The sequence below is a fragment of the Phocoena phocoena genome, chromosome 2 (genome assembly GCF_963924675.1).
Source record: "Phocoena phocoena chromosome 2, mPhoPho1.1, whole genome shotgun sequence".
Classification (NCBI taxonomy): Eukaryota; Metazoa; Chordata; class Mammalia; order Artiodactyla; family Phocoenidae; genus Phocoena; species Phocoena phocoena.
In genome coordinates this window covers 30,894,315-30,921,076 of record NC_089220.1, presented here as the reverse complement: position 1 = coordinate 30,921,076, position 26,762 = coordinate 30,894,315, and the positions used below count along the sequence as shown (strand labels likewise).

Below are 26,762 nucleotides of genomic sequence, written 5' to 3'. Positions count from 1 at the left end.
TAGTAACACTAGGATAGCACAGAGTAATGGTATGGAAAAGCACAGATTACAACAAGTATTCTGTAGATTCTACTATACTGTTGACTTCTTTAGCATTTCAGATGAATTTTACCAAACCACAGTGGAATAGTTACTGATTCTGATTCCTCTGGTTCCTCTCCGTGTCCCCTTAAAAGTTGATTAAATGCTTTCTTTGCTGGAATTGTAAAATAGTTCACACTTCCTTTCCTTCCTTTATCATGAGAACCTGAAGGGTTGCATGTTTTATAACTTGTACCGTTGGTGCTAGTCTCTGTTGCTTTGTGTTATAATAAGAAAGAAAAGAAAACCTAGGGGAAAGCAAGCCATTTCCTTTTGAGATTTTAAGGGAAAAAAAAAAAAGTCCTATTTGTAGAGCTTTGTACAAACCAAATAGAAACCTGAGTGCCAACTGCCCTGAGAATAGGCAGGAATATTAGTCACAAATTTGAGAAACTTGAATCATGTATGTGGCTGTTTTCCTAATCCTCCTCACTCCCTGAAAGTTGTCTAGACATAAACTAAACAGATCCAAGCACCATAGTTGTCGTCTTGAAAACTTTGTATTTTGAAATAATTTTAGGTTTACAAAAAAGTTACGAAAATAGTATAGAGATTCTTATATACCCTTTGCCCAGCTTCCTCTAATATTAAAATCTTACATAACCATGGTGCATTTGTCAAAATGAAGAAATTAACATCAGTACAGTACTAGTAATGAATTGTAGACATTATTTGGATTTCACCAGTTTTTCCATTAATGTCCCTTTTCTGTTTCAGGATCCAGCCTAGGATACTATATTGCATTTAGTATCATCGTCTTTAACATGGCTTGCTTTCTTTCTGTTTTCCCTTACCATGCTGGGATTCTATTCTTTAAGGAATTTTACAGTTTGTAACAATTAATCAAATTGTGTCTTATAAGAAAAATTAGTGTAAGGTTTTATGTCTGTGATAGGTACATTTTAGATGGAGAAAAGAGGAGAGTATTCTGAATGATTTTTAAACCAAGCATTGACCATTAAACTATGTGAGGCTGTTTTTGAATTGAGATATTTTACGTATGAAGAATTGTATGACATGAAATAATTCTAAAGAAGAAAAAGACTTTAGACCTCATTCACACAAAATGGACACCAGTGTCTTAGCTTCCTCCTATAATGCTGTTTTCCTAATTTATAAATTAGAAGCAATGAGACAAATGCACAACCATATTACAAGGTAGACTGTGACTAATCCCTTATGTGTCGTAAAGTGTTCAGGAATTGGAAGGAGGATGCATTTATTTCCTAGAAGGCTTTACGCAGAGGATAATTCATACATTCACAACCTTGACTGTATGCTGGGTACTGTGGAAGGCCTTATGGTGGGGGACCTTTATAAGGTTTGTTATTTGGGCTGGAACATCATTTCCCATAATCTTCCCACCAGGCAAGTGGATCTTTGTTCTATGGAAAAGATCATTTAGTGAAAGAATAGGTGTTCTTGGGTGTAATGGTTTGCTCTGCTATCAAGTATTTTATTGTAATGTATCCAACATGTTAAAGCTTTCTTAAACCTTGTTTAATTGTTCAAAGTTATAGTTCCTAGAATTTATAAAATTTAACATGATATCTAACATGGTTAGTGTTTTGTTCCAAATTTCCCTTTCATTGTTGGCTTTGCCTTTGATTTGGTAATCTTACACAACTGCTGACAAGTGTTTATAGCATCGTTTTTGTTCACATCATTATGCAATGTCAGTGGTACTCAAACTTTCACTGTGTATCTATCTTGGCTTTCTTCCTTATTAAAGAGTATCTGTAGGTAAAACATGGAAAGTCAAAGTAACTAAAATCACAAAGTGCACCACATAGCTCTTCACACTGTTCTAGGCATTGGCAGGTGGCTTTCAGCTAATTATAACTCTATATTTTTGCTCACTAGTGGGGTGAGCAGAATTAGAATTCTCCATTGGATGGTTTCAAACTACCTGCCCTCCACTCCTCTGCTCATTCTGAGTAACTGCTCTTCCCTTTTCCTTCTGTAGCAAGGTGCACATCACAACACAGGCTGGCGTGAGGCTGATGTTGAGATCATCCTGAGTCTGCTTTTTCTTTTCTTTTAAAAGGAAGTTACTCAGCAGCTTTGGAAGATCATTAGGAATTCTTTTTATATTCCTTACTAGTGTCTCTCATGATACTTCACTTGAGAATTGCTGGCCTGCCATATGACACAGGCTTCTACACAAGGGATAACATAGGACAGAGCTGCCATTACCTTTCTTCTTAAAAAAAAAAAAAAAAAGCCCACCATCTAATAACTGGGAATGAATTTGCCTGCATTCCTATCTTGCTTTACTCCAATAAATCAGTATCTGGGGGAGATTCCAGGCAAGTGTATTTTGAAAAGCCACTCCCCCTAGATGTACCAACAGAAAAAGCCTGTAGGTGATTGCTGGTGAACACCTCATGCTAACAGTCACTACCTGGGAGTTTTAGTCTATTATTTGTGACTGTCTGAAAATACCTTATTGTTTCCTGCTTAGGTTGCTGGTTTAACTCATCTCCTTTTTTTCAGCAGTGAATAAATTACTGAATAACTTTGACTCTGGCTGTAATAGGGGCTTTTATGGTACTGATAATAGTAACACTTATATAGTGCTTTTTACCCAGTATAGTATAATCCTTGAGCATTTCACTCTCCAGTTAAAAAGCATTGTTAGGTTTTTTATCATGAAAATATTATTAGTTGTAGAAATTGTTCCATGTGGTAATCAATTATATATAATCCAAAATAAAAGTACATATAATCCAAAGTAAGGGTCCAGAATAAAAGCAAACAATACTGTGGCAATAGTGTGGTGCACATTTGTATATATAAGATTTTACACTTGGGAGTTCCCAGCATAAGTTTCTAGAAAAATTACTAGGTCAAATTATGTACATTTAAAATTGAATGTCAAATTATACCTCAGAAAATGTTGTACCAGTTTTTATTCTCACTAGTGTATGAAAGGACCTGTTGCCCTTTGTTTTCACCAACATTGGTTATTATGTCTTTTTGATGTGATAGTGTAAACTGGCATCTTGTTTTAATTTTTGTTTTTTTATTAATAGGTTCTTTGAGTATTTTTTCATAGGCTTAGTAGACATTTATATCTTTTTTCTTTTAGCTGCCTGTTGTATCCTTTATCCTTTTTTGAAAGTCGTGTTCTTTCTAAGTGATTTTTGAGAGCCCCTTGTATGTTTAAAAGTTAGCTCTTTGTTATGTACTAAAAATTTCCCATAATTTGTCTTTTAAGTGTATGATTGAGGTTTTTTGTTGTTGCGGTGCGCGGGCCTCTCACTGTTGTGGCTTCTCCCGTTGCGGAGCACAGGCTCCGGACGCGCAGACTCAGCGGCCATGGCTCACGGGCCCAGCCGCATCGCGGCATGTGGGATCTTCCGGGACTGGGGTACGAACCCGTGTCCCCTGCATCGGCAGGCGGACTCTCAGCCACTGCGCCACCAGGAAAGCCCTGATTGAGTTTTTTGAGCATATAAATTTAACATTTTTAGTGGTTACATTTGCTACTTTTCTTCCTGTGATAAAGACTTTCCCTGTTAAAAACTTGTAAAAATCATGTTTTCATCTAATAATTTTTAAATTTGGGGATAAATTTGCGTGGTTAAATAAAATGAAACTAAAAGGTGGTGAAAAGTCTCTCTTTCGTATCTGCCACCATCTTCCCAATTGCCACCTGCACTACCTCACATAAAAAACCACTGTGGGGGCTTCCCTGGTGGCGCAGTGGTTGAGAGTCTGCCTGCCAGTGCGGGGGACACGGGTTCGAGCCCTGGTCTGGGAAGATCCCACATGCCGCGGAGCAACTAAGCCTGTGAGCCACAGCTACTTAGCCTGCGCGTCTGGAGCCTGTGCTCCACAACAAGAGAGGCCGCGACAGTGAGAGGCCCTCGCACCGCGATGAGGAGTGGCCCCCGCTCGCCGCGACTGGAGAAAGCCCATGCACAGAAACGAAAACCCAACACAGCCATAAATAAATAAATAAATAAATAGATAAATAAAATTAAAAAAAAAAAACCACTGTGAATAGTTTCTTGTGAAGCCCACCGTAGCTTACAGGCGCAAATTCAAATGTCTGTCTCCGTCTCCCACCGGTGCATTCTTTAAATACCTTTTATTTATTTATTTTTGGCTGCGTTGGGTCTTTGTTGCTGCGCGCGGGCTTTCATGTAGTTGCGGCGAGCGGGGACTACTCTTTGTTGCGGTGCGTGGGCTTCTCATTGCTGTGGCTTCTCTTGTTGCGGGGCACGGGCTCTAGGCGCACAGGCTTCAGTAGTTACGGCACGTGGGCTCAGTAGTTGTGGCTCGCAGGCTCTAGAGCGCAGGTCAGTAGTTGTGGCGCACGGGCTTAGTTGCTCCGCGGCATGTGGGATCTTCGCAGCCCAGAGCTTAAACCCGTGTCCCTGCATTGGCAGGCGGATTCTTAACCACTGCACCACCAGGGAAGTCCCCCACCACTGCATTCTATATATTGTTTTCCCTCCATTTAATACATCTTTTTTTTTTTTAACATCTTTACTGGAGTATAATTGCTTTACAATGGTGTGTTAGTTTCTGCTTTATAACATGGTGAATCAGCTATACATATACATGTATCCCCATATCTCCTCCCTCTTGCGTCTCCCTCCCACCCTTCCTATCCCACACCTCTAGGTGGTCACAAAGCACGGAGCTGATCTCCCTGTGCTATGCGGCTGATTCCCACCATTTAATATATCTTAAACACCTGTGCATCAGTACCAAATGGGCTTCCTCAGTGTTTTATTTAAATTGAGATATATTTGATGTATACCATTATATTAGTTTCAGGTATACAACATAATGTTTGAATATTTGTGTATGTTGTGAGATGATCACCACAGTAAATCTGGTTAATATCTTTTACCATACATAGTTAGGAAGTTTTTTTCTAGTGATGAGAACTTTTAAGATTTATTCTCTTGGGAACTTTCAAATATGAGATACAGTAGTATTAACTGTAATCACCTGTACATTACATCCTCATGATATTTTATAACGACAAGTTTGTACCCTTTGACCCATTCACCCATTTCACCCACCCCCTACCCCTACCTCTGTCAACCACCAATCTGTGCTTTATACAGCATCTATGGTCTGTGTTTTGTTTTGCTTTGTTTTTAGACCCCACGTATGAGATCATACAGTATTTGTCTTTCTCTTTCTGGTTTTTTGTACTTAGCATAATGCCAAACAAGTTCTATCCATGTCGCTGCGAATGGCAAGATTTCCTTTTTTGTGGCTGACTAGTATTCCATTATATATATAATCACATTTTCTTTATCCATTCATCCATTGATGCACATTTAGGTTGCTTCTGTGTCTTGGCTATTTTAAATAATGCTGCAGTGAACATGGGAATGCATATATCTTTTTGAGTTAATATTTTCGTTTCCTTCAGATAAATATGCAGAAGTGGAATTGCTGCATCATATGGTGATTCTATTTTTAATTTTTTAATTTTTTATTTTATTTTTCTTTTGCGGTACGCGGGTCTCTCACTGTTGTGGCCTCTCCCATTGCGGAGCACAGGCTCTGGACGTGCAGGCTCAGCAGCCATGGCTCACGGGCCCAGCCGCTCCGTGGCATGTGGGACCTTCCCAGACCGGGGCACGAACCCGTGTCCCCTGCATCAGCAGGTGGACCCTCAACCACTGCACCACCAGGGAAGCCCTATTTTTAATTTTTTGAGGCACCTCTGTACTGTTTTCCATAGTGGCTGTACCAGTTTATGTTCTCATCAACAGTGTTCTGTTGTTCACAAGGGTTCTCTTTTCTCCACATCCTTGTTAACACTTGCTCTTTATTGTCTTTTTGATATTAGCCATTTTTACAGGTGTGAGGTGATATCTCATTGTGGTTTTGATTTGTTGAGGATTTTTGCATCTATTCATCAGTGTTATTGGCCTGTCATTTTCTTTTCTTGTGGTATCTGGTTTTGGTATCAGGGTAATGCTGGCCTCATCAAGTGAGTTTGTAAGTGTTCCTTTGTTTTGTGTTTTGGGAAGACTTTGAGAAGGATTGGTATTAGGTTTTTAAATGTTTGGTAGAATTCACCAGTGAAGCTGTCTGGTCCTGGACTTTTGTTGGGTTTAGTTTTTTTATTTTTAATAGTTCCATAGTAATGCATTGCATGGCTATATTATTTATCATGTTACCTGCTGATAGATATTTAATTTGTTTACAGCCTTTTGCTAACACAAACCGTGCTGCAGGAAATAATCATACAGATGTCATCTCACATGTGTCTAGATATAATATTAAGATAAATTCCTAGAAATGAGATTGGTTGGTCAACAGGGTAAATGCTTTTGTAGTTTTGAAAGAGAGTGCCAAATTGCCCTCCAGAGGGATTGTACCACTTAACTGGCATGCCCACAGGCAGTGTATCAGAGCCTCTTAGTGCTCTTGTGTGCCACAGCCTCACATAGTTTTGCGATTTTCATAGGTAAGAAATAGTATCTTAGAGTGGTTTTAATTGGCATTTGTCCTACTTTGAGTGGGATTGAGCTGCTTTTCATAAGCTTCAGGGTCATTTTTTTCCTGTTTTTCTGTGGTAGTTCATATGCTTTATCCATTTTCTACTAGGTTATATGTTAAGAATTAATTATATGTTAGTCCTCTGTAATCTAATTGCAAACATCTAATAGTTTTTATAGTTCATCCAATTTGGAATTTATTTTGCTGTAAGCAATATATGAGTGTCTAGTTCAAAAAAAATTTTTTTTTTGATAGGCAATTGTCCCAATCAACCTAATGTATTAAGCAATCCTGTCTTTTTCTCAGTGATTTAAATGCCACCTTTCTAATCTAAGTTTCCATGGGGGTATTTGCATTTTGTTTTATCAATATGTCTTTTCTTACATGAATACCATACTTTTTTTTAAAATAAATTTATTTTCTTTTATTTATTTTTGGCTAAGTTGGGTCTTTGTTACTGTGTGCAGGCTTTCTCTAGTTGCGGCGAGCGGGGCTACTCTTCGCTGTGATGCGCCGGCTTCTCATTGCGGTGGCTTCTCTTGTTGCGGAACACGGGCTCTATGTGTGCGGGCTTCATTAGTTGTGGCTTGCAGGCTCCAGAGCGCAGGCTCAGTAGTTGTGGTGCACGGGCTTAGCCGCTCCGTGGCATGTGGGATCGTCCCGGACCAGGGACGATCCTATGTCCCCTTGAACCCATGTCCCCTGCATTGGCAGGTGGATTCTTAACCACTGCGCCACCAGGGAAGCCCAATACCATACTTTTTTTAGTGATCTTAGTTTTATGTATTTTTCCTTCTTAGTAATAGTCTTACCTTGTTATTATTTCTTTGGCTATTCTTGCATGTTTATTCCTCCATTTTGTTACATTTCCCAGGGATGTTGCTGAATTTTTACTGAAAAGTATTGAATTTTGGATTACTTTAGGGAGGTTTGATGTCTTTATAATATTGAGTGAAGGTGAACTCTTCATTTCTTTTATGTTCCTCAGTAGATTTTTTTTAAAGAAGTTTTCTTTATGTTAACCTTGCACATTTTCCCTTAGGATTATTATTCTTAGATTTTTGTTTCTAACACTACTGTAAGTGCAACCAATTCTTTCTAACTGATTGTTGCTTATTATGTAAGAAAAATCATGATTTTTAAAAAAACCTTATTTTAGAATAGTTCTAGATGTATAGAAAAATTGTAAACATAGTTCAGAGAGATCCTATATATCCTACACCCAGTTTCTCCTGTTGTTAACATCTTAGTTTACTGTGGCACATTTGTCACAAGAAATGAACCAATATTAATACACCATTATTAACTTATAATCTGTACTTTGTACAGATTTCTTTCTTTTTTTAGCTAATGTCCTTTTTTTCTGTTCCAGGATCCCATCCAAATCTATTGATTTCAATTTATTAAATTTGCAACCAGACGCTGTAGAATTAGGTTATTCTTTCTAATAATTTTTCTGTTTATTTTAAAAGGATTTTCAGATATGCAGTTATATTTGTAAATAATAATTTTAACTTCTTCCCAATATTTATACTTTTTTCTCTTGTGTAATTGCTTGGTATGGTACTTTACGTATCTATTGATGTAATAAATAATGTTGAAAATACGAACAACCTTGCCTTGTACCCTTTCTTTAATGGGAATTTTAGTGTTTTACCATTGAGCATACTAAGTTTTTTTTGGAATATAGATTCTTTTTTCTTTACTATGTTATGGAAGCATTTGTCCATTTTCCAGTGACTTCTGGTGGTTCACTATCAGACTGATGTTTACCTCTGTGTATTCTGAGGTCTCACAAGTCTTACCTACATCATCTTCTTTTTTGTAGTTAATCTTTGTTTTCTCTGAACCATTTCTACTCAGAGGTCTTTTTGTTTGCTTATCTCAGATTTGTCACTACATTGCTCAAGCATTATTAACAACGTCAGATAGTTCTTGTGCTATTATATGCCCATGCACTATCTCCTTTCAAGTTTTCTCACTTAATACTCATTGTAGCCCTGTGAAATGAAGATACTGTTTTTATCCCTATTTTTCTGATGAGGAAGCAGAGGCTCCTAGAAGTTAAACCACTGGTTCAGGGTTATGTAGATTGCCTCTGCCGTTTTTTCCCTCTGGCCTCCGGAGGACCATCACGGTCACCCTCCACCGTGTTCCTCCACAGTCTTGCAAGGTGCTTTTCTGATTAATCTGTTTCTGAAAGCCTACTTGTGATTGATTGGGATGAACTAAGTGTCCCTGGATCTTTTTCAATATGCATTCTGAATCTAGAACTCTCAGAGCTGGCCTTGAAATCACCATCTAATTATATCTTTAATCTTGGCTCCCCTTCCCAGCTAGCATATTATATGAATACAGTAGAAGCCCATTATAAATCTCCCAGGGATTTAGTTAGGTTCTCACATAGAGTTAAAGTGAGATAATTTGTCTGACTCGTCCTTTTGGAGGGAGAGGTTAGTTAGCCTTGTTCTGTAGAATGTACAGGCACACCTCGTTTTACTGTACTTCGCTTTATTATGCTTCACAGGTACTGCATTTTTTAACATGTTGGAGGTTTGTGGCAACCCTGCACTGAGCAAGTCTTTTGGTGCCGTTTTTCCAACAGCACTGTTCTCTTTGTGTCTCTGTGTCACATTTTGGTAATTCTCACAATATTTCAAAATTTTCATTATTATCAAATCTGTTATGGTGATCAGTGATCGTTGTTTACTATTGCAAGAAAATTCTGACTTGCTGAAGGCTTAGATGATGGTTAGCATTTTTTAGCAATAAAGTATTTTTGCATTAAGGTAAAACTACATAAGGTAAAAAGTACAAAAAAATAAGGTAAAAAGTACATTTTTTCTAGCCATAATGCTATTGCACACCTAATAGACTACAATATAGTGTAAATATATATATATACACACATACGTTCATGCACTGGGAAACCAGAAAATTTGTGCGACTTGCTTTACTGTGCTCTTTGCTTTATTGCAGTGGTCTGGAAGCAAACCTGCAATATCTCCAAGGTATGCCTGTATTATAAATGGATTTTACGAAAATTTAATATCCTTTTACTAGTTGGTCTTATACAGGCCTCTTTCCTTGCTGTGTTTATATAAAATACTATTTCTTCTTGCCGCTGCTACTACTATTACATGTGCTCCTTCACTCCAGTTACAGAGATGCAACATTTGCAGTCTGTTTATATCCTGTCCATTACAGTCTTTTATGAACAAAATCTGGAACTGTTGTCCTTATGAATAGGTAAATAGCAGCAAGAGAAGCAGTTGTTTCAAGGACTGGCACTTTTCGGGAAATTCTAACCTAACTTTGGCGCAGCGGTGCTATTGGTTTCTAGCGGGTAGAGGCCAGGGAAGGTGCTAAACATCCTATATTGCATAGGACAGCCCCCAGCAACATAGAAGATTATCTGGCTCAAAATGTCAACAGTGCTGGGGCTGCGAAACTTTGCTCTAGCGCATTCCTTCTTAGTGGGTATGTTGTTGTCCTCAAGGGGGCAAAAATTAGTTCTTGGGTTGGGGGGTGGTAGTCAAATATTTTTGTGTACAGAGTACAGATGTGCACACAGTACATATAGATATACAGTGTTCCTGTGGTGGTAAACTTTCATGAGGGGCAGTGTTTAGAAAACCTGCACTTCTGTGTGTTTCTCTTTTACTCTCACACTGCTATACTCACAGCACTTCTGACACCAGATGTGTGGGGTTTTCCCCCGCACAAGCAATTCTCTGAGACACTGGCTGGGAGTCCTACAGTTTAATTCAACTCTGATGCTGTCCACCTGGAGACAGCGTCAAATCCCACAGGTTTAGTTCTCAGTCCCACGAGACTGCTCCTCTTCCCCACAATTAAGATGCCAGTCCAAAGTCCAGGTTGTTACTTGTGCTTCTGACCGACTGACTGTAAATCACTGGCTCGCGTGACCCCATCCTGAGGTTTGATTGATTTCCTAGAGAGGTTTACAGAACTCAGGAAAACAGTTTACTTACTGTTTACCAGTTTATTATAAAAGGCTATGATAAAAGATACAGGTGCACCTCCAGCTGGAAGGGATGCATAGAGCAGTATATGCGGGAAAGAGCACGAAGCTTTCATGCCCTCTGTGGGTGTGCCACCCTCCAGCACCTCCCCGTGTTCACCAACCTGGAAACTCTCAGAACGTCATACTATTGGGATTTTATGGAGGTTTCATCACATAGGCATGATCAATTATTAACTCCACTTCCAGCCCCTCTCTCCTATGGAGAATGAGAGATGAGGCTGAAAATCCCAAGCTTCCAATCATGGCTTGGTCTTTCTGGTGACCAGCCCCCATCCAGGAGTCCACCCAGAGTCACCTCATTAGAACAAAAGGCATTCCCGTCACCCAGGAACTTCCAAGGGATTTAGGTGACAGGAACCAGAGCCAAAGACCAAATATTAGAACAGAAGATGCTCCTTGCGCTCTTATCATTTAGGAAACCGCAAGGGTTTTAGGAGCTCTGTATCAAGAACCGGGGACAGAAGCCAATCTATGTATTTTTTATTATTTCACAGGGAGTAATTAGGGAAAAAATGCCTAAAAAGACTCCTTAGGAGAGCAATAATTAAAAAAAAAAAAGTTGAGAAACACTGCCTTGGAGGGAGACTGTCTAGTGTAGTGGTTAAAAACTCAGATTCTTAACCACTAGAGTCAGACTGGATGTAAATCCTGTTTCTGCCACTTACTGGCTGCAGGCAATGACTTCATTGTCTAAGTTTTCTTATCTGTAAGATAGAAATAATAATAGCACTTTCTTCAAAGGATTGTTGTGAGGCAATCCATTTACAGTACCTGGCACTTGGTAAAACAATAGTCATCCTCCTTAAGATGCTCAAGGAGAGAAAGGATCTTATTTATTGCAGTGTTTACAGTCCTTAGAAGAATATCTGGGGCTTAATAGGTGTTCAGTAAATATATGTTGAATGAATGAATGAAACTCTTATTTATTGATTTAAGTGTGTCAGAGTTGCCATTATGGAAACTGAGGAAGTGGTGGTAGTAAGATAAGCTATACTCTCCATTCTTTTTTTCTGGTAGGCAGCTTTCATATTTATCTCACCTAAAGTCTAGTGTGTGATGCATTCCCTATTTTAGCATTTACTTTTAAAGGAAGAAGTGGATTATATAGCATGCAATACCATTCTGTTTCAAGCCAATTGAGTGAGCTCAGGGCAAAAACGAAATATGGGTTTTGTTAGTATTCTCATGAGAGCTAGTATACTTTTTTTTTTTTTTTTTTTTGTGGTATGCAGGCCTCTCACTGTTGTGGCCTCTCCCGTTGCGGAGCACAGGCTCTGGACGCGCAGGCTCAGCAGCCATGGCTCACGGGCCCAGCCACTCCGCGGCATGTGGGATCTTCCCAGACTGGGGCACGAACCCGTGTCCCCTGCATCGGCAGGCGGACTCTCAACCACTGCGCCACCAGGGAAGCCCAAGAGCTAGTATACTTTTAATTACAAATTTTACTGACTTACATTCTTGTGTTAGGACCTCAGCTTGCAATTTATTCCGTTCTATTTGAGTGAAACGTAAAAGAATACACAAATAATAATGTTTGATAACCTAATTTTTTGTGTATATTCATATTTTATTTAAAAATATTTATTTTTACTTGATCCTTGTAGTTTTACTTTGGCTTAATGCTTTTGTTATTGAATTAAATCTTTTGAGTTTTAAGCCTTAAATTTGAACTGTTACTTATTTTGTGCTTGTACAGTACACTGCTTTTATAGGAGTATAGCTAATAAGTGCAAGAAGAGTCCCATTATTTTACATATGTTTGCCTATAAAATAATCTCACGGAATATATCTTGAACTATTGTTTTGTGAGGTATAGTAAAAAGGTAACCTAGCTTCTATTCTTTAGAATTGCAAAGTCATGTTGACAGATTTCTTATTTTCACTTACTATAAATCCTGAAAAATTGTTTCAGTAGAATATATCAGAAACAAATAGAATAAAGAAATAGGTCAAAAAAAAAAAGAAATAGGTCAAGCAATTTAAGTTGGACTTTATGAGATAGCTTCTGGTCCTCATATTTACCGTTTAGATGAATTGTTTTTATCAGTTTACTCAGGGATTTATTTAGACTGATTAAACGATTAAAAGAGTGATTCATACAGCAAAACGTCAAGTTACTAATTTATGATATGAATCAAGATAGTTCTTAGTATAGGATATCCCATTCTCTTTCCAGGAGGTTTACTCAGAAAAACACGTAAATCAAAACATTGGTGCCTCTCCAGAAACAGACACACAGATCAATGGAACAGGATAGAGAGCCCAGAAGTAAGTCCATGCACTTATGGTCAATTAATCTACGACAAAGGAGGCAACAATATACTAGGGAGAAAAGACAGTCTCTTCCAAGTGGTGCTGGGAAAACTGGACAGCTACATGTAAAAGAATGAAATTAGAACATTCTCTAACACCATATACAAAAATAAGCTCAAAATGGATTAAAGACCTAAATGTAAGACTGGATACTATAAAACTCCTAGAGGAAAACATCGGCAGAATAGTCTTTGACATAAATCGCCGCAATATTTTTTTGGATCTGTCTCCTCAAGTAAAGGAAATAAAATCAAAAATAAATGAATGGGACCTAATTAAATGTAATAGCTTTTGCATAGCAAACGAAACCACCGACAAAACAAAAAGACAACCTTCTGAATGGGAGAAAGTATTTGTAAATGATATGACTGGTAAGGGATTAATATCCAACATGTATAATCAGCTTATACAACTCAACGTCAAAAAAACAAGCAAGCTAATTAAAAAATGGGCAGAAGAACTGAGTAGACGTTTTTCCAAAGACGAAATGCAGTTGACCAACAGGCACATGAAAAGATGCTCAACATTGCTAATCATAGGGAACTATATATCAAAACCACAATGAGATAGCACCTCGTACCTGTTGGGATGGCTGTCATCAAAAAGAACACAAATAAAAAGTGCTGGAGACGGTGTGGAGAAAAGGGAACCCTCCTACACTGTTGGTGGGAATGTAAATTGGTGCAACCACTGTGGAAAACAGTATTTTCCACAGTTTGAGGTTTCTCAGAAAACTAAAAATAGAACTACTGTGTGACTAAGCAATTCCTCTCCTGGGTATATATCTGAAAAAAACAAAAACACTAATTGGAAAAGATACGGTCACTCCAACGTTCATAGCAGCATTATTTACAATTGCCAAGATATGGAAGCAACCTAAGTGTCCAACAGATGAATGGATAAAGCAGCTGTGGTGTATATATATATATAATTGAATACTACCTAGCAATAAGAAAGGATGACATTTTGCCATTTGCAGCAACATGGATGGACTTAGAGGGCATTATGCTAAGTGAAATAAGCTAGACAGAGAAGGACAAGCACTGTATTATATCACTTATATGTAGGATCTGAAAAATACAACAGACTAGTGAATATAACAAAGAAGGAGACTCACAGATGCAGTGGTTACCAGTGGGGCGGGGTGGGGGCAATATAAGGGCAGGGGAGTGGGAGGTACAAACTCTTAGTGTAAGATAGGCTCAAGGATGTATTCTACAACATGGGAAATATAGCCAATATTTTGTAATAACTGTAAATGAAAAGTAACCTTTAAAAATTGTAAAAAAATTTTTTTTAATTAAAAACAAAACTGGTGTCTCTCAATGTTCGTATAATTTCATTTGGGGGGCTTTTTGGTAAAGAACAGAATCAGTCTCTAGATAATACCATCTGGATAATATTGAAAGATAAATATGTACTGGTCTCTTTATTTTAGATGCATGAATATCTCTATCTTCCAGTTTTTATTTGCTGTTCTGACATATTTTAATAACCAATTATAATTTCCAGATGTATATCAGTTATTTTTTTTACGATACTTCAGGTTGGCTGTTGCTTGATGGCTTGGGAATTTAATCTCATCAGAAAACCATTTCAACATAGAGGAAAGTGTGAATTTGTTTTAGAAAGGATTTTTGTGTCATTAATTCCATCTATAGAGTTTGGATTGTTGGATATTCTATTTGAGGACCAATACCTGTTTGTTACCTTCATTTTTGAAAAATTTCTAGAATTTCAGTGTGCTATCTTTGAGAAATTGTAGACAGGAATTGTTTGAAGAATCTTTTGGAATTATGTGATGATTGTTTTTTACCCTCCTTTTGTTCTGAATAGTAATCTAAAGATGATTATGGAAACTGAGGGAAAACTCTGCTGTTAATGTACATTCCAGTTTTTTTCTTTCTCACCATCTTTTGTTTTGTAGCATTCTGTCTCTAGTCTGCCACATTACTATATGTATTTTAATACAAGCAAACCTCATTTTATTGAACTTTGCTTTATTGTGCTTCACAGATACTGTGTTTTTTTTTTTTTTTTTTTTTACAAATTGAAGGTTTTGGCAGCTCTGTATCAAGCAGGTCTAATGGCACCATCTTTCCAACAGCATTAGCTCACTTTGTGTCTCTGTGTCCCATTTTGGTGATTCTTGCAGTATTTCAGATTTTTTCATTATTTGTTGTGATGATCAGTGATCCTTGATGTTACTGTTGTAGTTGTTTGGGGGCACCACAAACCGTGTCCACATAAGCCAGCAAACAATTGGTAAACATGTCTTCTGACTGCTCCAGCTGTTCTCCACCTCTCTCGGTTTCCTCAGGCTTCCTTATTCTCTGAGACACAACAGTATTGAAATTAGGCCAATTAATAACCCTTCAGTGGCCTTTAAGTGTTCAACTGAAACTCTCTCACTTTAAATTTCTCATTTTAAATAAAAAGCTATAAATGATTAAGCTTAGTGAGGAAGGCATGTCAAAAGCTGAGACAGGCTGAAGGCTAGGTCTCTTGCACCAAACAGCCAAGTTGTGAATGCAAAGGAAAAGTTCTTGAAGGAAATTAAAAGTGCTACTCCAGTGAACACACGGATGACAAGAAAGTGAAATAGCCTTATCGCTGATATGGAGAAAGCTCGAGTGGCCTGATGATCAAACCACCCACAGCAGTCCCTTTAGCCAAAGCCTCATCCAGAGCAAGGTCCTGCCTCTCCAATTCTGTGAAGGCTGAGAACGGTGAGGAAGCTGCAGAAGAAAAGTTTGGAGCTGGCAGAGGTTGGTTCATGAAGCTTGATGAAAGAAGCCATCTCCATAACGTCAGAGTGCAAGGTAAAGCAACAGGTGCTAATGTGGAAGCTGCAAGTTATCCAGAAGATCCAGCTAAGATCATTAATTAAGGTGGATACACTAAACAACAGATTTTCAGTGTAGATGAGACAGCATTCTATTCGAAGAAGATGCCTCCTAGGACTTTAATAGCTAGAGAGAAGTCAGTGCCTGGCTTCAGAGCTTCAAAGGACAGGCTGATTCTTTCGTTAGGGGCTGGTGCAGCTGGTGACTTTTTTTTTTTTTTTGTGCAGTACGCGGGCCTCTCACTGTTGTTGGCCAACAGGCACATGAAAAGATGCTCAAGGGCCTCTCCCGTTGCGGAGCACAGGCTCCGGATGCGCAGGCTCAGCGGCCATGGCTCATGGGCCCAGCCGCTCCGCAGCATGTGGGATCCTCCCGGACCGAGGCACGAACCCGTGTCCCCTGCATCGGCAGGCGGACTCTCAACCACTGCGCCACCAGGGAAGCCCCTGGTGACTTTTTAAGCTGAAGCCAATGCTCATTTACCATTCCAAAAATTCTGGGGCCCTTAAGAATTATGCTAAATCTACTCTGCCTGTGCTCTATTGGAAAAGCAAAGCCTGGGTGACAGCACATCCATTTACAACATGGTTTACTGTATATGTTATGTCTCAACAGTAGATCTCACTCTTGAGACCTACTGCTGAGAAAAGAAGATTCTTTTCAAAATATTACTGCTTATCGACAATGCACCTGGCCCCTCAAGAGCTCGGATAGAGATGTACAATGAAATTCTTTTTTTTTTTTTCATGTTTGCTAACACTATCCATTCTGCAGCCCATGGATCAAGAAGTAATTTTGGGCACTTCCTTGGTGACCCAGTGGCTAAGACTCCGCGCTGCCAATGCAGGGGGCCCGGGTTCAATCCCTGGTCGTGGAACTAGATCCCACATGCTGCAATTAAGAGTTCACATGTTGCAACTAAAGATCCTGTGTGCTGCAACTAAAGATCCCACATGCTGCAACTAAAGATCCCCAACACTGCAGTGAAGATCCCATGTGCCCCAACTAAGACCCGGCACAGCCAAATAAATAAATAAGTAAATAAATATTTTTTTAAAAAAGGAGTAATTTCGACTTTCAAGTCTCATTATTTAAGAAATACATTTCTTGGGCTTCCCTGGTGGCGCGGTGGTTGAGAGTCTGCCTGCCGATGCAGGGGACACGGGTTCGTGCCCCGATCCGGGAGGATCCCACATGCCGCGGAGCTGCTGGGCCCTTGAGCCATGGCTGCTGTGCCTGTGCGTCCGGAGCCTGTGCTCTGCAACAGGAGGGGCCACAATAGTGAGAGGCCTGCGTACCGCAAAAAAAAAAAAAAAAAAGAAAAAGAAAAATACATTTCTTAAGGCCATAGTTGCCATAGATAGTGATTTTTCTGGATCTGGGCAAAGTAAATTGAAAACCTTCTGGAAAGTATTCACCATTCTTGATGCCATTAAGAACACTTGTGATTCATGGAAGGGGGTCAAAATATTGAACATTAACAGGAATTTGGAAGAAGTTGATTCCAACCCTCATGGATGACTTTGAGGGGTTCTGGACTTCAGTGGAGGAAGTAACTGCAGTTGTTGTGGAAATACTAGAGAACTAGGATTAGAAGTAGAGCCTGAAGATGTGACTGAATTGCTGCCATCTCATGATAAGAAAAAAAAATTTTTTGGCCACACCACGCAGCATGTGGGATCTTAGTTCCCCGACCAGGGATTGAACCCACGCCCCCTGCAGTGGAAGCATGGAGTTTTAACCACTGGACTGCCAGGGAAGTCCCTCATGATAAAATTTTAACAGATGGGGAGTTGCTTCTTAATGGATGAGGAAAGAAAGTGGTTTGTTGACATGGAAACTACTCCTGGTAAAGATGCTGTGAACATTGTTGAAATGACAAAGGATTTAGAATATTACAAAAACTTAATTGATAAAACAGTGGTAGGGTTTGAGAAGATTGACTTTAATTTTGAAAGATGTTCGAGTGTGGGTAAAATGCTGTCAAACAGTGTTGCATGCTACAGAGAAATCATTCATGAAAGGAAGATTCAGTCGATGTGGCAACCTTCATTGCTGTCTTATTTTAAGAAATGGCCACGCCCACCCCAGCCTTCAGCATCCACGACCCTGATCAGTCAGCAGCCATCAGCATGGAGGCAAAACCCTCTACCAGCAAAAAGAGTATGATTCACTGAAGGCTCAGATGATGTAGCATTTTTTAGCAAAGTATCTTTTAATTAAGATATGTTCCTTTTTTTAGACATAATACTTTCACACTTAATAGACCACAGTATAGTGTAAATGTAACTTATATGCACTTGGAAACCAAAAAATTCATGTGACTCGCTTTATTGCGGTGGTCTGGATCCACACCCACGATATCTCAGAGGTATGCCTGTATAAGGCTAGATTCCCCGACTCCCCGACAATTATCCCTCAGCAAAGAAAGAATTACCATATTATCAGAGTCGTTACAAAGTCTTTTATATTACCTACTGCTTGCTCAGTTACTTTTTTCACCCAGTTGCTTTTTTGTGTTTTCAACAACATGTTTTTTTTGTTAAAGTCCTAAAAAACTTAACATATCAATAGGTATAGTAACTATTACTAGGGTTATAACTTAATAATTTGCAAGTATTGAATGTCATAATAAATTATTAAAGGTAAAACAATATGTTACTCAGTTATGGAGATAGGAATATGCATTTATGATGTGAATGGAAAAAGAACAGTTGTCCTAATGAAATGCAAATGGATATTTGTTATAAACAGAATTTCCAGTAACAGCATCATGTACTTTTAAAAAGTCTTGTAACTTAAATGACATATACCAAAATGATGATGATGTGCTATGTAAGCCTATGTTAAATAACTCATGATGGCTTTTGTGACGAAGAAAGCTCTGTTGCTAAAGGTATATGTAAATGAATTGAACAAAAGTGTTTTATGAAATAGGGTAGAAATATAGTATATCTAAATATATTTTATAGAATATTTTAACTGTAAAGACATTGACTTTCACCAAAATTTACAGGTTCAGATTGTCTAAAAGCCTTTTCTTTCCTTGTTGGGAAAATTAAGAGTATAGGAAAATTCCTATAAAGTATAGGAGATAACTTTAGTCCATCAGTATACATCCTTGCTTTTATTTCTTAGGACTCTTATTCCCTCCCTTATTTTTCACAGTTGTGCCCTGACTTCTCATTTATGTTTTATATATGCCTATCCTGCCTATCTTTAGCGCCTAACACATATTATTGGTGATGAGTTGTATGTACTATATTACTTTGGTCTCTTTGCAGCTTGTTAATATGTATTTTTGAATGTTGCTTTCCTACAAAGAACATTCTACTGTAGATAAAAATGTAAATACAAATATATGTTTTAGAGTGACATAAATATAAAATGCAAATATAAACAGAAAAATATCTAGTATTTTTAATGATTGTATTTGTATTAAAATAGTATGTAGATAAAATTCAAACTTCTGCAGAAATATGGATAGGCTCAAGTTCCAATAGTCACTTGTAAACCAGTGCCTTTGGGGAAAATGTATTCTGAGTTTGTTCGAGGTTCTTAGCTGGCCTGCTGAAATCAATTTGACTCCCTATGTAGTTGGAATTCTAGGAAGTTATATTTTGGGTTTTTTTCCTGTGGGCAAGTATGCCTGAATCCTGACATTGGGAGTAGTTTCTTTTTCTTCTGCAGCCCGTCCTATGAAAGGAGGTATTTACCTGCAGTGCTTAATCGTCAGCCCCCGAAGGGGGCTGTGACAAGGGCCGAATCCCTAGAGTTAGGGTTGTGACACAAGGGCTTTCCTAAGTCCTTTGGGGGCAGCCTACATACAAAAACCCTAAGGTTTAAAAACAGTCCTTTTCCTTCTGATCCAACCTCTTTCTTCACCCCTAATTAACAGTCATTGTCTACAATTTATGGGCAATATTTGGTTGCTAAGACCTTCTCCCTCCCTTTTCCCCCAACATTCTCTCTGTTGACCGGAAATGAAAGGGGATACAGATATGGAACTGAATTCTGCACTTTGCAGGAATTAGCTTATGCATTTATCTTTCTTTGTGAATAAGCCAGAAAGGATTTTCCATCAGGATGAGGAAGTACAGGTATTCCCACAGCTTCAGGTATACCAGTAGAAAAGCTAGAACCCAGGGCCAATTGGCTATCTTGGTATAGCTTTATGAAGACTGGTTCTTAATTCTTTGCCCGGTTGGCCATTTGTGCCCAGCAGAATAGCCATAGGCCTGATGCATTTGGGGGTAGGCTATGGAAGGAAGGGAGTACCCTTGTTATCGCTGTCTAGTTTTTCTTCTGAAAAAGTTTTAAGAAAAGTTAGTCCGGATATTATTGATGGATGGAATTTATAATTTAGGACAGGATTAGTATCTGTGGTTCCCTGTCCCATCCCCAGGGCATAAAGCATACTGCTTTCAAATTCTGCTAATTTTTGTTTTCATTTACCAGATTTTTTTGGCTATAATTTTATTTTTACTTCCTTTTCTATTACATGTTGACAGAGCAGACAGGACTTTAAAGCTAAGAAAAATTTAAGTTCAGTTTTTCTGTCTAAATATCTCACTGATTGTTTATGTTGTAGCTAGGTAAAAGCACCAACTACCTTGGTAGTTGGCAACATTCAGTGATCCCAAACCACACAAGGAGAGAAGCTTGGACTTAAAAGGAATAATCTGAATGAATTTAGTGTTTTGAACTTGGAAGCAAAACTGTTACTCATTTTTTTTCTTATAGCTGGATATCGAACTATGATTTATCGTAAGGCAGCAAAGAAAGGCCTCAGGGGAATGACAGTTGTATTTATTAATTACAAATTTATGGCTAAACATTTTGAGGAAAAAATATCTAATTAAAGGAGATGTGTAGAAACGTGACCTTCTTGCTATCTATTTGTTTTGAAAGGCTGACCTAAATTTGTTTTTTCACTTCTACGATTCTGTTTTGTTTTTCTTTTCTTCTGGCTGTGCCACACGGCTTGTGGGATCTTAGCTCCCCAACCAGGCATTGAACGCAGGCCCTTAGCAGTGAGAGCACGGAATCCTAACCAGGGAAGTCCCTTCTATGATTCTCTTAACAGTTACTCTACTATTTTAGAGACAGTGAGGTTCAGTCTTCAGTGTTTGCGTCAGAAGTTTTCCTTCATAGTACAGAGAGACCCTCTGCCCCTTGTCCCTAGTTAGTTTCTTTTCATGAAACTTTGTCAAATAGTTTCTGAAAGCCATTGTTTTTCTCATTTTTCCAGTGATTTCTGTGGAACCAGTGGAATTTTCCATGATCATCCCAAACCAATGCTTTCTGTGTAAATTGATAGACTTTCTCACTGAAAGGGAAGAGCAATTACTGTCCTATGTTTGCTAGCAGGTACTTTGCTTCATAGTTGGATGAAACTGGGGATGTTGGAGATTATAAATTTGTACTTGGCATATATGAGGGGGAAGTGCTTGATGATCTTTTGTTTGGTGATGATATCTTACTGGTGAGAGAAGAAAATAAACTTTGATTTAGAGCAGGTATCAATAAACTACGGCCCATGTAGTTTTTGTATGGCCCATGAGCTAAGTAAGGATGGTTTTTACAGTTTTTAGTGGTTGGAAAAAAATCAAAAGAAGAGTAATACTTTATGCTATGTAAAAATTAAATGAATTTCAAATTTCAGTGTCTACAAAGTGTCCATAGAGTTTTATTGGAAAACACCATGTTCATGTATGCTGCCTATAGCTGCTTCAGACTACAACAGCAGAGTTGAGTGGTTATGACAGATCATATGACCTGCAAACTGTGAAATATTTTTTGTTTCAAACAGAAAAAGTCTGCCAACCCCTGATTTAGAGACAATTGGGTATTACGATGAAGAGCAAGGACTCTGGAGCCAAACTGCTCCTTAACGTCTCATTCTGAGACCGTGAGCAAGTTACTTACCTCTTTGTGCTTCAGTTTCTAAATTTGTAAAATGGGAAGAATGATAGTGCTGACTTCATGAGGTGATTGTGAGGCTTAAATGAGTTAATATACAAAAAGCACTTAGAAATGTGCCTAGCACGTGGTGTTCACTAAGTGTTAGATGTTAGTTGATATCTCAGTATGTTAGTTGGCACTAAGTATTGTAACATGAACTGGAAAAGATGCAGTGAAATCAGTTCTAATTGAGAACAGCTACAAATATATTAGGGAAGGATACGCATTTGTTAACAGTATGCTTCAGATCTCGACTCAGTGGTGTAGAAAATAGAGAAAATTAAGATTCCACCACAAAGCATAGACAGTGAACATAATGTCTTTACATTGCTGCACAATGAAATGAGCATTGTGTAAAAGATAGCTTTTCTGCCATGCAGTGTGCCTGCCATAGGGGAGAATTATTCACTTGAGTTTTGAAATGAAATGTAAGATAAATTTACTTCATGGCACTGTTAATTCCGGTATGACCATTTCTGTGATTCCGAGTGGCTTTCTCAAGAGTCCTATCAGAAATATATTTGGCGTCTTGAATAGCTTGAACCTATCACTCCTGGCTGAAATAACACAACTTTTTAACGTTCAGGATAAACTGTCAGAATTTAAGAAGTGGTGTAAATGGCTCAGTCTCCTAGCTTGTTTCTCAACATTTGACTTTCCTCACCAGAGAGAAAAGAGTGAAACATTTGTCCGTCTAACTTTTTAAATTGTAGTAAAAAACACGTAACATAAAATTTATCGTTTTAACACATTTTTAAGTGTTCTGTTCAGTAGTGTTAAGTATATTTACATTGTTGTGGAATGCATTTCCAGGACCTTTTCATTCTGCAAAACTGAAACTCTACACCCATTAAACAACAACTCTTCACTATCTCTCCCACCAGCCCATGGCAACCATCATTCTGCTTTCTATTTCTATGAATTTGACTACTTTAGATACCTCATATAAGTGGAATCATCCAGTATTTTGCCTTTTTGTTACTGGCTTATTTCACTTAGCATACTGTTCTCAAGGTTCATCCGTGCAGCAGCATGCGACAAGAGTTCATTCCTTTTGGGCTTCCCTGGTGGCGCAGTGGTTGAGAGTCCGCCTGCTGATGCAGGGGACACGGGTTCGTGCCCTGGTCTGGGAAGATCCCACATGCCGCGGAGCGGCTGGGTCCGTGAGCCAGGGCCGCTGAGCCTGCGCTCTGCAACGGGAGAGGCCACAACAGTGAGAGGCCCGCGTACCGCAAAAAAAGAAAAAAAAAAAAAGAGTTCATTCCTTTTAATGTTGAATAATGCATCATACATATAGACCACATTTTGTTTATCTATTCGTCCATTCATAGACACTGCATTGCTTCCATCTCTTGGCTATTGTGCATAATGCTGCTGTGTACATGACTGTCCAGATATCTTTTCGAGATCCAGCAGTTTATTCACGATTCGATTTATTCTTTGGAATAAATACCCAGAAGTGGAATTGCTAGATCATATGGTAATTCTATTTTTAATACTTTTGAGGAACCACCATACTGTTTTCATAGAGGCTGCATCATTTTACTGTCCCACCAACAGCGTACAGAGGTTCCAATTTCTCCACACCGATGCCAACACTTGTTATTTTCTGTCCTTTTTTTTTTTTCTGGTTAATTGATAGTAGCCATCCTAATGGGTATGTGGTAATAATTAATTGTAGTTTTCATTTACATTTCTATTCATCCAACTTCTAAGAGGATTGATCTTATGTAAAGTATCTAACATAGTTCTTAGTAAGGAGGCTTACTCCAATTTTGGGGGCTATGTTTGATCTGAATATCTAGAGCTCTCTGACAGCTGTTAACACTTCCTGCCATTCAGGGATGTATAATTGAGAATTAAGATTTTTTTTTAACTTCTTGCAAATAAGGTGACAAACGGCCTTGATGTGGAACTTGACCTATTGATAAGGCATCCATTAATGAGAAGAATGTAGATCATGTCTTTGTAAAAGATGAAAGCTAATATACTCTTTTTCTAATATGAAAACCTTTTTATCGCTATTAAAATTTTAGCTCTCTTTTCTAACTATAAAAGAAATACATGCTTATTACCAAAAAATCAAGAAAATACAGTAAAACGTAGGTTTACATTTGGAATACAACACGTTGTATATGTACAGTTAATGCTGCTGCCTGTAGCTGTAGTTTTTACTGTTATATTCCATTGGTAACTAGTCTGCCGTTTTCCATTTTCCTTTTGATTTTCAATTGAGGTCCCCCCCACCCCCAGTTTTTGGTAAAAGTCTTATGCTGTGAGTGTAAGAGTTTCTTTCATTTTTATGCTTATGAGAGAAATTGCTGGATCTTGGGTGATGTATCTATCAATTTATATTTCTACTAGCAGTTTACAAGAGGTCTGGTTGTCCATACTTAATTTTGTCTGATTTCTTAATTTTTATTCATTAAGATGGGTGTTAATGATATATTGTTGAGGTTTTACATTGTATTTTGCTCATTACTGATGAACATGTTTTCATGTTGTTTTTATTTGCTGTTTATATTTTTCTGTGTAAGTTCTGTCTGTTGTCCTTTATTTTCATTGGTCTGCCTCTTTGTTATTGATTTTGAAGGAATTCTTTATATTTATTCTTTATATAATATTATATATACATACATATATAAATATATACATATTGCTATATACAGTGATACATGTTTTTAAAATCATTAATTAATTTCATGGAAAGTCATTTTATTTTAAATACAGCAGTGTGTACATGTCAATCCCAAACTCCCAATCTATCCCTCCACCCCACTCTTCCCCCCTGGTAACCATAAATTTGTTTTCTAAGTCTGTGAGTTTGTTTCTGTTTTATAAGTAAGTTCATTTGTATCATTTTTTTTTTTTTTAGATTCAGCATATAAGTGATATCATATGATATTTGTCTTTCTCTGTCTGACTTCACTTAGTATGATAATCTCCAGGTCCCCCCTGTTGCTGCAAACGGTATTATTTCATTCTTTTAAACGGCTGAGTAATACTGTATATATGTACAATATTACTTGTATATATGTACCACATCTTTATCCATTCATCTGTCGATGGACATTTAGGTTGCTTCCATGTCTTGGCTGTTGTAAACTGTGATGCAGTGAACATTGAGGTGCATGTATTTTTCTGAACTATGGTTTTCTTCAGATATATGCTAAGGAGTGGGATTGCTGGATCATACAGTAGCTCTGTTTTTAGTCTGGAAATGAGGGTGTTGAACTAAATGATCTCCAAGAATTCCAGTTCTTAAGTGAACATATCATATGGAAATCAGCATCATGCAGAACTTCTATAAATATTCTAAGCAGTGTATGTGTTTGTATGTATTTATGTGCATGTTTACTTTGAAATTTTTGTCAATTTGTGTGTGTGTGTTTCTGTTTGGAAAAAGTTTTTCAGGGAACTTTTTTTTTTGCAATGAATGTTAGATTTATTAAAGCTATAAATTAACTTAGAATTTTAAACTCAACTCTTTAAAAATTGAACACATTTTAACAATCATTTTTAAGAGATTCGGTTTTTTCATGTAGCTTAAGATCCCTTGAATTTAAATTGCATTTATAAATTTTAAGTAAATTACGTAAATTATCTAACAAACCTTTTGGAGTACTTAACTCTTCTAAACCTGATATTTATGGATTTTGTAAGATTTTAAATACATTTTATAAGCCTAGATCTGTTATTCAATGACATTTTAAATTGAAATCACCAGTGTAATTTTTTAGATACACTAATATGAAGGGCTTCTTAATCTAAGCATTTAAAAATACCAAATAGGACTTCCCTGGTGGTGCAGTGGTTAAGCATCCACCTGCCAATTCAGGAGGCACAGGTTCGATCCCTGGTCTGGGAAGATCCCACATGTCGCGGAGCAGCTAAGCCCCTGTGCCGCAACTACTGAGCTTGTGCTCTAGAACCCGCGAACCACAACTACTGAAGTCTGTGCGCCTAGAGCCTGTGCTCCGCAACAAGAGAAGCCACCACAGTGAGAAGCCCATGCACCGCAATGAAGAGTAGCCCCCGCTCACCGCAACTAGAGAAAGTTGCAGCAATGAAGACCCAACGCAGCCAAAAATAAATAAAATTCAAAAATTCAAAAATAAAAATACCAAATATTTACCTATTATGCCTGCACTCAACCCAAAAGTATTAAACTTTAGGCTTGATTTACTTTCTTTTCCTGCATCCCAGTTCCAACCCACACTGTTTCCCTCTCTCTACCTCCCAAATAACTGTCTTATTTTTTAAACTTTTATCATATCTGTCTTTGAAACCTCCCTGGTTCATTAGAACCTTTTCAGTTTCACCTTCTCAAGCGGTTTGAGGATATCTTTCCAAGTAAATTTAGAGCCATGTTCTCAGATTACTGAGGTGGAACCTTATGAAAACATGTGAAATCTGGAGCTGTAAACACCTGGGATAATTTTTTTCTCATGAAAAGGGGCATAACTTGAGCCTAGTTTTATAGGCTTTCCTAACAGTGACTCTGAGTCATGCCTTCCAAGTGGGGTGTTCTCCAGCCTGCCAGCCCCGGACTCACGTCCACATCACTGAATTCTCAGGTATGATGGCTGTGCAGTCCCCACGCCCAGGATGCTTCTGACTTATTTCAATAAATCTATTTATTGCTTGATTCTATTCTGTATTCTTTTATTCGTTTTATTTGGCAGGTTACAATTTTTCAGTATTTTAAGCATTTAAGTATTTTAAAATAAAACATTTGGATTTTGAATGTCCCCCATGTCTTATCTGGTTTTATAGTCATAGTTCTAAGGTTATTCTCATAAGTTTTAACTTGGGATTTTCTAGAACACAAAGTTTATATCCTAAAAAAAAGTTACAGGGAGCACATAAACAGAGATTATATGTATTTGGATCACAACCCTGTCTTATTCACATATTATATAATGTGATACCTTAACTCTCTACTTGTATTATAAGCTTTTTGGCATGGACTTTGTAACAGTGCTGTCCAGTGGACATATATTGTAAGCCACATACGTAATTTAAATGTA

The 26,762-nt window shown here is 37.9% G+C and overlaps 1 protein-coding gene across 2 annotated transcripts in view; it reads left to right on the top strand.

Moving 5' to 3' along the window:
• The window catches only part of PCNX1 (pecanex 1), a 167,401-nt gene that overhangs the window by 3,587 nt on the left and 137,052 nt on the right, over positions 1–26,762 (top strand). The gene's annotated exons all lie outside the window — the stretch shown is intronic.